This window comes from Arachis hypogaea, chromosome 3 (assembly GCF_003086295.3).
Source record: "Arachis hypogaea cultivar Tifrunner chromosome 3, arahy.Tifrunner.gnm2.J5K5, whole genome shotgun sequence".
NCBI lineage: Eukaryota > Viridiplantae > Streptophyta > Magnoliopsida > Fabales > Fabaceae > Arachis > Arachis hypogaea.
Window position 1 is genome coordinate 94,848,138 of NC_092038.1, and position 12,529 is coordinate 94,860,666.

Below are 12,529 nucleotides of genomic sequence, written 5' to 3' on the forward strand. Positions count from 1 at the left end.
CACAACATCTCCATACGCTTATCTGAAATTCCCACCAATGAATTACATAAGTATCTCTATCTTTATCTTTATGTTTTATTCGTATATCACCCATATCCATTTGAGTTTGCCTGACTAAGATTTACAAGGTGACCATAGCTTGCTTCATACCAACAATCTCTGTGGGATCGACCCTTACTCGCGTAAGGTTTATTACTTGGACGACCCAGTACACTTGCTGGTTAGTTGTGCTAAGTTGTGTTTATGCCATGGTATTGAACACCAAGTTTTTGGATTCATTACCGGGGATTATTTGATTTGTGAAAAGTATTGATCACAATGTCGTGCACCAAGTTTTTGGCGCCGTTGCCGGGGATTGTTGAGTTTGGACAACTGACGGTTCATCTTGTTGCTTAGATTAGGTATTTTTCTTCAGAGTTCTTAAGAATGAATTCTAGTGTTTCAAGGTGATGTTCTTATCATCACCAAAGCTGATTGGTCTTCATCAATTTAGCTCTTGAATGCAATGTTCTGCTGAACCTTGGCTAACCATGTCTAATTCCTTTAGACTGAAGCTTTAGACTAACATTGCATGATTCCTGGGATTTTCATTAAGAATTTTGATACCTTTATTTTCTTTTCCACTTAATTTTCGAAAAACACAAAAAAATTTACAAAATCAAAAAAAAAACCCAAAAATATTTTATGTTTCTTGTTTGAGTCTAGTGTCTTATTTTAAGTTTGGTGCCTTGCATGCATTGTTTATTTGATCTTGGTTCTATTTTCAAGTCAATAGTACAGGGAACTGAAGATTCAGAACATGCAGCAGAGGAATTACACAGAAAAAGCTGGGCGTTCAAAACGCCCAGTGAAGAAGGACAGACTGGCGTTTAAACGCCAGCCAGGGTGCCTGGCTGGGCGTTTAACGCCCAAAAGGGTAGCATTTTGGGCGTTAAACGCCAGAATGGATACCATTCTGGGCGTTTAACGCCAGGATGGCACAAGAGGGAAGATTTTGTTTTCAAATCAATTTTTTTCAAGTTTTCAAAGTTTTTCAAAATCAAATCTTTTTCAAATCAAATTTTTTTCAATCAAATCTTTTTCAAAATCAATTTCTTTCCCTTTTCAAAGATACTTACTATCAATTAATGATTTGATTCAACATTTCAAGTATGTTGCCTTTTCTGTTGAGAAAGGTTTAATGTTTGAATCATATCTTTTCTTGTTAGTCAAGTCATTAATTTTTAAAATCAAATTTTTTTAAAAATGTTTTTCAAAACATATCTTCTCAATCACATCTTTTTAAACTAATCATATCTTCTGAACCACATCTTTTTCAGAATAGCTTTCAATCAAATCTTTTTGATTTCTAATTTCAAATTCTTTTTCAAAAATCACTTGATTTCTTTCCCACTTTTATTTTCGAAAATCAATTAGTGTTTTTCAAAGTGTTTTCAAAATTCATTACTTAATTTTCGAATACTACTTCCCTTCTTCTCACATCCTTCTATTGATAAGTTCGAATTTTCTACCTCTGCCTTCTATTTTTCCTTTCCTCTGACACCTCAAGGAATCTCTATACTGTAACATAGAGGATTCCACATTTTCTTGTTCTCTTCTCTTTCTTATGAGCAGGAGCAAGGACAAAAGCATTCTTGTTGAGGCTGATCCTGAACCTGAAAGGACCTTGAAGCGAAAATTAAGAGAAGCTAAGGCACAATTCTCTGTAGAGGACCTAACAGAAATCTTCAAAGAAGAAGAACACATGGCAGCCGAAAACAACAACAATGCCAACAATGCAAGGAAGGTGCTGGGTGACTTTACTGCACCTACTCCCGATTTCTATGGGAGAAGCATCTCTATCCCTGCCATTGGAGCAAACAACTTTGAGCTTAAGCCTCAATTAGTTTCTCTAATGCAACAGAATTGCAAGTTCCATGGACTTCCATTGGAAGATCCCCATCAGTTTTTAGCTGAATTCTTGCAAATCTGTGACACTGTCAAGACTAATGGGGTTGACCCTGAGGTCTACAGACTTATGCTATTCCCTTTTGCTGTAAGAGACAGAGCTAGCACATGGTTGGACTCACAACCTAAAGAAAGCCTGGACTCTTGGGAAAAGCTAGTCAATGCCTTCTTGGCAAAGTTCTTTCCACCTCAAAAATTGAGTAAGCTTAGAGTGGAAGTCCAAACCTTCAGACAGAAGGAAGGAGAATCCCTCTATGAAGCTTGGGAAAGATACAAACAATTAATCAGAAAGTGTCCTTCTGATATGCTTTCTGAATGGAGCATCATAGGTATTTTCTATGATGGTCTCTCTGAACTATCTAAAATGTCTTTGGATAGCTCTGCTGGAGGATCTCTTCATCTGAAGAAGACGCCTACAGAAGCTCAAGAGTTGATTGAAATGGTTGCAAATAACCAATTCATGTACACTTCTGAAAGGAATCCTGTGAACAATGGGACTAGTTAGAAGAAAGGAGTTCTTGAGATTGACACTCTGAATGCCATATTGGCTCAGAACAAAATATTGACTCAACAGGTCAATATGATTTCTCAAAGTCTGTCTGGAATGCAAAATGCACCATGCAGTACTAAGGAAGCTTCATCTGAAGAAGAAGCTTATGATCCTGAAAGCCCTTCAATGGAAGAGGTGAATTACATGGGAGAACCCTATGGAAACACCTATAATCCTCCATGGAGAAATCATCCAAATCTCTCATGGAAGGATCAACAGAGATCTCAACAAGGTTTCAACAATAATAATGGTGGAAGAAACAGGTTTAGCAATCGCAAGCCTTTTCCATCATCTTCTCAGCAACAGACAGAGAATTCTAAGCAGAACCACTCTGACTTAGCAACCATGGTCTCTGATCTAATCAAAACCACTCAAAGTTTCATGACTGAAACAAGGTCCTCCATTAGAAATTTGGAGGGACAAGTGGGTCAGCTGAGCAAGAAAATTACTGAACTCCCTCCTAGTACTCTCCCAAGCAATACAGAAGAAAATCCAAAAGGAGAGTGCAAGGCCATCAACATGGCCGAATTTGGAGAGGAGGGAGAGGCAGTGAACGCCACTTAGGAAGACCTCAATGGACGTCCACTGGCCTCCAATGAGTTCCCCAAAGAGGAACCATGGGAATCTGAGGCTCAAAATGAGACCATAGAGATTCCATTGGACTTACTTCTGCCATTCATGAGCTCTGATGAGTATTCTTCCTCTGAAGAGGATGAGTATGTCACTGAAGAGCAAGTTGCTAAATACCTTGGAGCAATCATGAAGCTAAATGACAAGTTATTTGGAAATGAGACTTGGGAAGATGAACCCCCTTTGCTCACCAAAGAACTGGATGACTTGTCTAGGCAGAAATTACCTCAAAAGAGACAGGATCCTGGGAAGTTCTCAATACCTTGTACCATAGGCACCATGACCTTCAAGAAGGCCTTGTGTGACTTAGGGTCAAGTGTAAACCTCATGCCTCTCTCTGTAATGGAGAAGCTAGGGATCTTTGAGGTGCAAGCTGCAGAAATCTCACTAGAGATGGCAGACAACTCAAGAAAACAAGCTTATGGACTTGTGGAGGATGTTCTGGTAAAGGTTGAAGACCATTACATCCCTGCTGATTTCATAGTCCTAGAGACTGGGAAGTGCATGGATGAATCCATCATCCTTGGCAGACCCTTCCTAGCCACAGCAAAGGCTGTGATTGTTGTTGATAGAGGAGAATTGATCATTCAAGTGAATGAAGAATCCTTGGTGTTTAAGGCTCAAGGATATCCCTCTGTCACCATGGAGAGGAAGCATGAAGAGCTTCTCTCAAAACAGAGCCAAACAGAGCCCCCACAGTCAAACTCTAAGTTTGGTGTTGGGAGGCCATAACCAACTTCTAAGTTTGGTGTTGAACCCCCACATTCAAACTCTAAGTTGGGTGTTGGGAGTTTCCAACATTGCTCTGAGTATCTGTGAGGCTCCATGAGAGCCCACTGTCAAGCTAATGACATTAAAGAAGCGCTTGTTGGGAGGCAACCCAATGTTGTATTTTATCTATTCTCTTTTGTTATTTTATGTTTTCCGTAGGTTGATGATCATGAGAAGTCACAAAATCAATTGAAAAAGCAAAAACAGAAAGAAAAACAGGAAGAAAAACAGCACACCCTGGAGGAAGAACCTACTGGCGTTTAAACGCCAGTAAGGCTAGCAGTTGGGCATTTAACGCCCAGTCTGGCACCATTCTGGGCGTTTAACGCCAGAAAGGGGCACCAGACTGGCGTTAAACGCCAGAAAAGGGCAAGCACTTGGCGTTAAACGCCAGAAATGGGCACCAGCCCGGCGTTTAACGCCAGAATTGGCCAGAAACGCATTTTTGCATGCCATTTGGTGCAGGGATGACTTTTCCATGACACCTCAGGATCTGTGGACCCCACAGGATCCGCACCTACCCTACCACTCTCTCTCTTCTTCACCCATTCACCAATCACCTCAACACCTCTTCCCCAAAAAACCCTTCACCTATCAAATCCCATCTTTCTCTTCACCACTCACATCCATCCTTCATAAAACCCCACCTACCCCACCATTCAAATTCAAACCACTTTCCCTCCCAAACCCACCCATACATGACCGAATCATAACCCCCCCACTCCTATATAAACCCTTCTTCACTCCTTCATTTTCACACAACCTAAACACTATTTCTTCCCCCTTAGGCCGAACCACAAGGCCACCTCCATCTCCTTCATTTCTTCTTCTTCTACTCTCTTCTTTCTTCTTTTGCTCGAGGACGAGCAAGCCTTTTAAGTTTGGTGTGGTAAAAGCATTGCTTTTTGTTTTTCCATAACCATTTATGGCATCCAAGGCCGGAGAAACCTCTAGAAAGAGGAAAGGGAAGGCAAAAGCTTCCACCTCCGAGTCATGGAAGATGGAGAGATTCAACTCAAGGGTGCATAAAGACCACTTCTATGAAGTTGTGGCCTTGAAGAAGGTGATCCCCGAGGTCCCTTTTAAACTCAAAAAGAGTGAATATCCGGAGATCCGACATGAGATCCGAAGGAGAGGTTGGGAAGTTCTTACCAACCCCATTCAACAAGTCGGAATCTTAATGGTTCAAGAGTTCTATGCCAATGCATGGATCACCAAGAACCATGATCAAAGTGTGAACCCGGACCCAAAGAATTGGCTTACTATGGTTCGGGGGAAATACTTGGATTTTAGTCCGGAAAATGTAAGGTTGGCATTCAACTTGCCCATGATGCAAGGAGATGAACACCCTTACACTAGAAGGGTCAACTTTGATCAAAGGTTGGACCAAGTCCTCACAGTCATTTGTAAAGAGGGCGCCCAATGGAAGAGAGATTCAAGAGGAAAGCCGGTTCAATTGAGAAGGCATGACCTCAAACCCGTGGCTAGGGGATGGTTGGAGTTTATCCAACGCTCAATCATTCCCACTAGCAACCGGTCCGAAGTTACTATAGACCGGGCTATCATGATTCATAGCATCATGATTGGAGAAGAAATAGAAGTTCATGAGGTTATATCCCAAGAACTTTATAAGGTGGCGGACAAGTCCTCTACCTTGGCAAGGTTAGCCTTTCCTCATCTCATTTGTCACCTCTGTTATTCAGTTGGAGTTGACATAGAGGGAGACATCCCCATTGATGAGGACAAGCCCATCACTAAGAAAAGGATGGAGCACACAAGAGATCCCACTCATCATGAGATCCCTGAGATTCCTCAAGGGATGCACTTTCCTCCACAAAACTATTGGGAGCAACTAAACACCTCCCTAGGAGAATTGAGTTCCAACATGGGACAACTAAGGGTGGAGCACCAAGAACATTCCATTCTCCTCCATGAAATTAGAGAAGATCAAAGAATCATGAGAGAGGAGCAACAAAGACAAGGAAGAGACATTGAGGAGCTCAAGCACTCCATAGGATCTTCAAGAGGAAGAACAAGCCGCCATCACTAAGGTGGACCCGTTCTTTAATTTCCTTGTTCTTTATTTTTCTGTTTTTCGAATTTTAGTGCTTATGTTTATCTATGTTTGTGTCTTGTGATCATTAGTATCTTAGTGTCTATGCCTTAAAGTTATGAATGTCCTATGAATCCATCACCTCTCTTGAATGAAAAATGTTCTTAATTGAAAAAGAGAAGAATTGCATGAATTTTGAATTTTATAATAGTTTAATTATTTTGATGTAGTGGCATTACTTTTGTCTTCTGAATGAATGCTTAAACAGTGCATATGTCTTTTGAATTTGTGGTTCATGAATGTTGGCTCTTGAAAGAATGATGAAAAAGGAGACATGTTACTAAGGATCTGAAAAATCATAAAAATGATTCTTGAAGCAGAAAAAAAGCAGTGAATACAAAAAAAAATATTCGAAAAAAAAGAGAAAAAGAAAAAGAAAGAGAAAAAGAAAGAAAAAGAAAGAAAAAGAAAGAAATAAAGTTGTGATCCAAGGCAAAAAGAGTGTGCTTAAGAACCCTGGACATCTCTAATTGGGGACTCTAGCAAAGCTGAGTCACAATCTGAAAAGGTTCACCCAATTATGTGTCTGTGGCATGTATGTATCCGGTGGTAATACTGGAAGACAGAGTGCTTTAGGCCACGGCCAAGACTCAATAAGTAGCTGTGTTCAAGAATCATCATACTTAAGTAGGAGAATCAATGACACTATCTGGATTCTGAGTTCCTAAAGAAGCCAATCATTCTGAATTTCAAAGGATAGAGTGAGATGCCAAAACTGTTCAGAGGCAAAAAGCTAAAAGCCCCGCTCATCTAATTAATACTGATCTTCATAGATGTTTTTGGAATTCATTGCATATTCTCTTCTTTTTATCATATTTGATTTTCAATTGCTTGAGGACAAGCAACAATTTAAGTTTGGTGTTGTGATGAGCGGATAATTTGTACGCTTTTTGGCATTGTTTTTAGTATGTTTTTAGTATGATCTAGTTAGTTTTTAGTATATTTTTATTAGTTTTTAGTTAAAATTCACTTTTCTGGACTTTACTATGAGTTTGTGTGTTTTTCTGTGATTTCAGGTATTTTCTGGCTGAAATTGAGGGACCTGAGCAAAAATCTGATTCAGAGACTAAAAAGGACTGCAGATGCTGTTGGATTCTGACCTCCCTGCACTCGAAGTGGATTTTCTGGAGCTACAGAAGCCCAATTGGCGCGCTCTCAACGGCGTTGGACAGCAGACATCCTGGGCTTTCCAGCAATATATGATAGTCCATACTTTGCCCAAGATTTGATGGCCCAAACCGGCGTTCAAAGTCACCCTCAGAATTCCCAGCGTTAAACGCCGGAACTGGCACAAGGATGGGAGTTAAACGCCCAAACTGGCATAAAAGCTGGCGTTTGACTCCAAGAAGAGTCTCTACACGAAAATGCTTCAATGCTCAGCCCAAGCACACACCAAGTGGGCCCGGAAGTGGATTTTTACGTCATTTACTCATCTCTGTAAACCCTAGGCTACTAGTTCTCTATAAGTAGGACCTTTTACTATTGTATTGAGATATCGGGGTAGCTACCTTTGTTCTTATGCTATCTTAGATCATTGGGAGGCTGGCCATTCGGCCATGCCTAGACCTTGTTCTTATGTATTTTCAATGGTGGAGTTTCTACACACCATAGATTAAGGTGTGGAGCTCTACTGTACCTCGAGTATTAATGCAATTACTATTGTTCCTCTATTCAATTCCGCTTGTTCTTGTTCTAAGATATCACTTGTTCTTCAACTTGATGAATGTGATGATCCGTGACACTCATCATCATTTTCACCTATGAACGTGTGCCTGACAACCACCTCCGTTCTACCTTAGATTGGGTGAATATCTCTTGGATTCCTGATACACGATGCATGGTTGATCGCCTGACAACCGAGCGCTCGCCTGACAACCGAGCCAGCCATTCCGTAAGATCAGAGTCTTCGTGGTATAGGCTAGAACTGATGGCGGCATTCAAGAGAATCCGGAAGGTCTAACCTTGTCTGTGGTATTCTGAGTAGGATTCAATGATTGAATGACTGTGACGAGCTTCAAACTCCTGAGGGCGGGGCGTTAGTGACAGACGCAAAAGAATCACTGGATTCTATTCCGGCCTGATTGAGAACCGACAGATGGATAGCCGTGCCGTGACAGGGTGCGTTGAACATTTCCACTGAGAGGATGGGAGGTAGCCACTGACAACGGTGAAACCCTTGCATAAGCTTGCCATGGAAAGGAGTAAGAAGGATTGGATGAAGACAGTAGGAAAGCAGAGAGACGGAAGGAACACAGCATCTCCATACGCTTATCTGAAATTCCCACCAATGAATTACATAAGTATCTCTATCTTTATCTTTATGTTTTATTCGTATATCACCCATATCCATTTGAGTTTGCCTGACTAAGATTTACAAGGTGACCATAGCTTGCTGGTGGACGAAATTGTGATCACTACATCTTCGCACAACTAACCAGCAACTGTACTGGGTCGTCCAAGTAATAAACCTTACGCGAGTAAGGGTCGATCCCACAGAGATTGTTGGTATGAAGCAAGCTATGGTCACCTTGTAAATCTTAGTCAGGCAAACTCAAATGGTTATGAATGATGAATAAAACATAAAGATAAAGATAGAGATACTTATGTAATTCATTGGTAGGAATTTCAGATAAGCGTATGAAGATGCCTTCCCTTCCGTCTCTCTGCTTTCCTACTGTCTTCATCCAATCCTTCTTACTCCTTTCCATGGCAAGCTTATGCAAGGGTTTCACCGTTGTCAGTGGCTACCTCCCATCCTCTCAGTGGAAATGTTCAACGCACCCTGTCACGGCACGGCTATCCATCTGTCGGTTCTCGATCAGGCCGGAATAGAATCCAGTGATTCTTTTGCGTCTGTCACTAACGCCCCGCCTACAGGAGTTTGAAGCACGTCACAGTCATTCAATCATTGAATCCTACTCAGAATACCATAGACAAGGTTAGACCTTCCGGATTCTCTTGAATGCCGCCATCAGTTCTAGCCTATACCACGAAGACTCTGATCTCACGGAATGGCTGGCTCGTTTGTCAGGCGAGCACTCGGTTGTCAGGCGATCAACCATGCATCGTGTATCAGGAATCCAAGAGATATTCACCCAATCGAAGGTAGAACGGAGGTGGTTGTCAGTCACACGTTCATAGGTGAGAATGATGATGAGTGTCACGGATCATCACATTCATCAAGTTGAAGAACAAGTGATATCTTAGAACAAGAACAAGCGGAATTGAATAGAAGAACAATAGTAATTGCATTAATACTCGAGGTACAGCAGAGCTCCACACCTTAATCTATGGTGTGTAGAAACTCCACCGTTGAAAATACATAAGAACAAGGTCTAGGCATGGCCGAATGGCCAGCCTCCCAATGATCTAAGAACTAGATGTCCAGAGATGATCAAAAGATCTAAAATGATCCAAAGATGAAAATACAATAGTAAAAGGTCCTACTTATAGAGAACTAGTAGCCTAAGGTTTACAGAGATGAGTAAATGACATAAAAATCCACTTCCGGGCCCACTTGGTGTGTGCTTGGGCTGAGCATTGAAGCATTTTCGTGTAGAGACTCCTCTTGGAGTTAAACGCCAGCTTTGGTGCCAGTTTGGGCGTTTAACTCCCATTCTTGTGCCAGTTCCGGCGTTTAACGCTGGAATTCCTGAGGGTGACTTTGAACGCCGGTTTGGGCCATCAAATCTTGGGCAAAATATGGACTATCATATATTGCTGGAAAGCCCAGGATGTCTACTTTCCAACGCCGTTGAGAGCGCGCCAATTGGGTTTCTGTAGCTCCAGAAAATCCACTTCGAGTGCAGGGAGGTCAGAATCCAACAGCATCTGCAGTCCTTTTTAGTCTCTGAATCAGATTTTTGCTCAGGTCCCTCAATTTCAGCCAGAAAATACCTGAAATCACAGAAAAATACACAAACTCATAGTAAAGTCCAGAAAAGTGAATTTTAACTAAAAACTAATAAAAATATACTAAAAACTAACTAGATCATACTAAAAACATACTAAAAACAATGCCAAAAAGCGTACAAATTATCCGCTCATCACTTGCTTTATACCAACAATCTCTGTGGGATCGACCCTTACTCGTGTAAGGTTTATTACTTGGACGACCCAGTACACTTGCTGGTTAGTTGTGCGAAGTTGTGTTTATGCCATGGTATTGAACACCAAGTTTTTTGATTCATTACCGGGGATTATTTGATTTGTGAAAAGTATTGATCACAATTTCGTGCACCAGCTACCACCTCAACTGAAAAAGGAAGAACGTCAAGCTAGTGATAATAAAGAAGTGCTGGTTGGGAGGCAACCTAACCCTTCATATCCTTTTGATTTATTGCTTTATTAGAAGTAGATTGTAAATATTATCTTAGGAAGTTAATTTCAGTTTTGATAGTTAAGAAAGCTTTGTGAGTTAAATTGTGTGCTATTTTTTTTGGAAGTACAGCTGGATGAAAGCATTTACTAATGATGATGAGTGATTGGGCTAAGAACTAGCTAAAAAGCTAAGTTTGGTGTGGCCACTCACCAACTTGATCTAGGCTTACAAGAATTTGGATAAATTAAATTTTTTTTAGGAGTAAGCCCAGAGATTAAGTTTGGTGTGGCCACTACCATACGAGAATCAATCAGCAAGCCCAATAACACTCAAATTGGAAGCATTTAATACATTGGTGGAAGCTTGAATGAGGATTTTAATGTGTTCAGAGAAGATTAGATGCAAAGAATGTGAGAGGATTGAAATTATTTCTTCCCCATGAACACATTAAAAACCCAATGATAAACCCAATTTGTTGAGATGCAAATGAATTAAGTTTGGTGTCCCAAGGGACACCCATCAGTTGCAATCCCATTCACTAGCATTAAAAAGGAATGTGGAGGATCATTTTGTCATTACTAATGGGGTTTTCGTTTTCTTTTTTTTCAGGATATTGAATGGGGCCAGCTTGATAGATAACAAGGAGGTCAAAGTGTACTTACACTTTGAAACTCAACATCTTCAGAGAGCACAGCGGGATAAGGGTTGGCGCCTCTTCCCACGTTAGGCGCCACTCCCCAAGTGAAAAACATTGAATTCCCTTCTTTTCCCACCATCAAACCACACCCTTCACTCCTATAAATCCCCTACCCTCCCCATTCCCTCCACATAACAAAATCACAGAGACCTTTCTTTCTTCTCTTGTTCTTCTTTTTCTTTATCTCTCTACTTGATTGGGATAAGTTTGGTGTTGGCCAAAACCATGTTTTGCTTGTGTTTCTTTGCAACACTCCATTAATATCTCAGAACCCTCAAACAATCTCTCTCTCTCTCCACCCAATGGCACCACCAAGATCCTCAACCTCAAAAAAAAGAAAGACCAAAGAACCAACCTCCAGTTCCTCAAGCTCAAACTTCAATGAGTATAAATTCCTCTCAGCATTCAACCAAAACCAATTTTATGGTTGGGGAGTGAGAGGGAGATCATCCCAGAGGTCGGCTTTCAACTAGGAAGGAATGAGCACCTTGAGATCAACATTAAGATCAACAACAGGGGCTGGGCACTCTTCTACAACCCACCAAAGAAGGTGGTGGAAGGAATGGTAATGGAGTTTTATGCCAATGCCGTACCACAGCCAAGGAAAACTTATGGGTATATTAGCTATGTGAGGGGGAAGACCATTGACTATAGTCCCTCTAACATAGAAAGGGTGCTGATGGTCAAAAGGGTCAACTCCACTCGAAGTTATGAGGAGAGGATAAAGCAACCAGACCTAGGATTTGATGAAATCCTAAATGAAATTTGTGTACTAAATGTGCTGTGGATCAATGATAAAGATGAAAGACCCAACTAGCTGAGGAGAAGAGACTTGAGCCCCCAAGCTAGGGGGTGGTTAGACTTTGTGAGAAGGTCTTTGATCCCTACATCAAACACATCTGAGGTGACCAAGGAGAGGGCTGTACTTATATACAGTATAATGAAGGGGGAGGACGTGAATGTTGGGGAGTTGATTGCCAACAACATCAACAAGATACTGAAGAGCACTAATGAAAGCACAAGATTGGCATTCCCCAGCATCATATAAGAGCTATGTGATGATGTTGGAGTTGAGAAGGTGATTGATGAGGTGTTGGTAAAGCAAGATAAGCCTATAACTGCCAAGAAGATGGCCAAGGTGTTGGCCGTCAATCCACTTCAAAGGGCTAGAGAGCATAGAGCTCACGCTCATATGCCACTACCACAACAATAAGAGGAAGAAGAGGCAGAGGAGCAACCACAATTTCTGGCGCTTCAACCACCACCATACCAACAATACCAACAATTTTCTGAAGGAATGAACTGGGAGCATCTGCAAGGAGACGTGCATCAAATGAAGAGAGATATGCATCAATTGAGGGAAGATGTCAACCAATTTCAAGGCAGCCAAAGGGAGCAATGGAACCTAGTGAATGAGAAAATACACAACCTCCAAGGAATTTTTGAGCAAGCAAGGAAGGAGCAGCAAGAGGAGTTTGATTGGGGTGAGGTGCGAACTGC

General features: G+C 41.3%; 1 non-coding gene across 1 annotated transcript; it reads right to left on the reverse strand.

Annotated features, from left to right (window-relative positions):
• Positions 1-2,149: 2,149 nt before the first annotated feature.
• Positions 2,150-2,257, reverse strand: LOC112793869 (small nucleolar RNA R71). The gene has a single exon (XR_003198558.1). It is a non-coding gene; the product is annotated as a small nucleolar RNA R71 (small nucleolar RNA).
• Between the last annotated feature and the right edge of the window lie 10,272 nt (positions 2,258-12,529).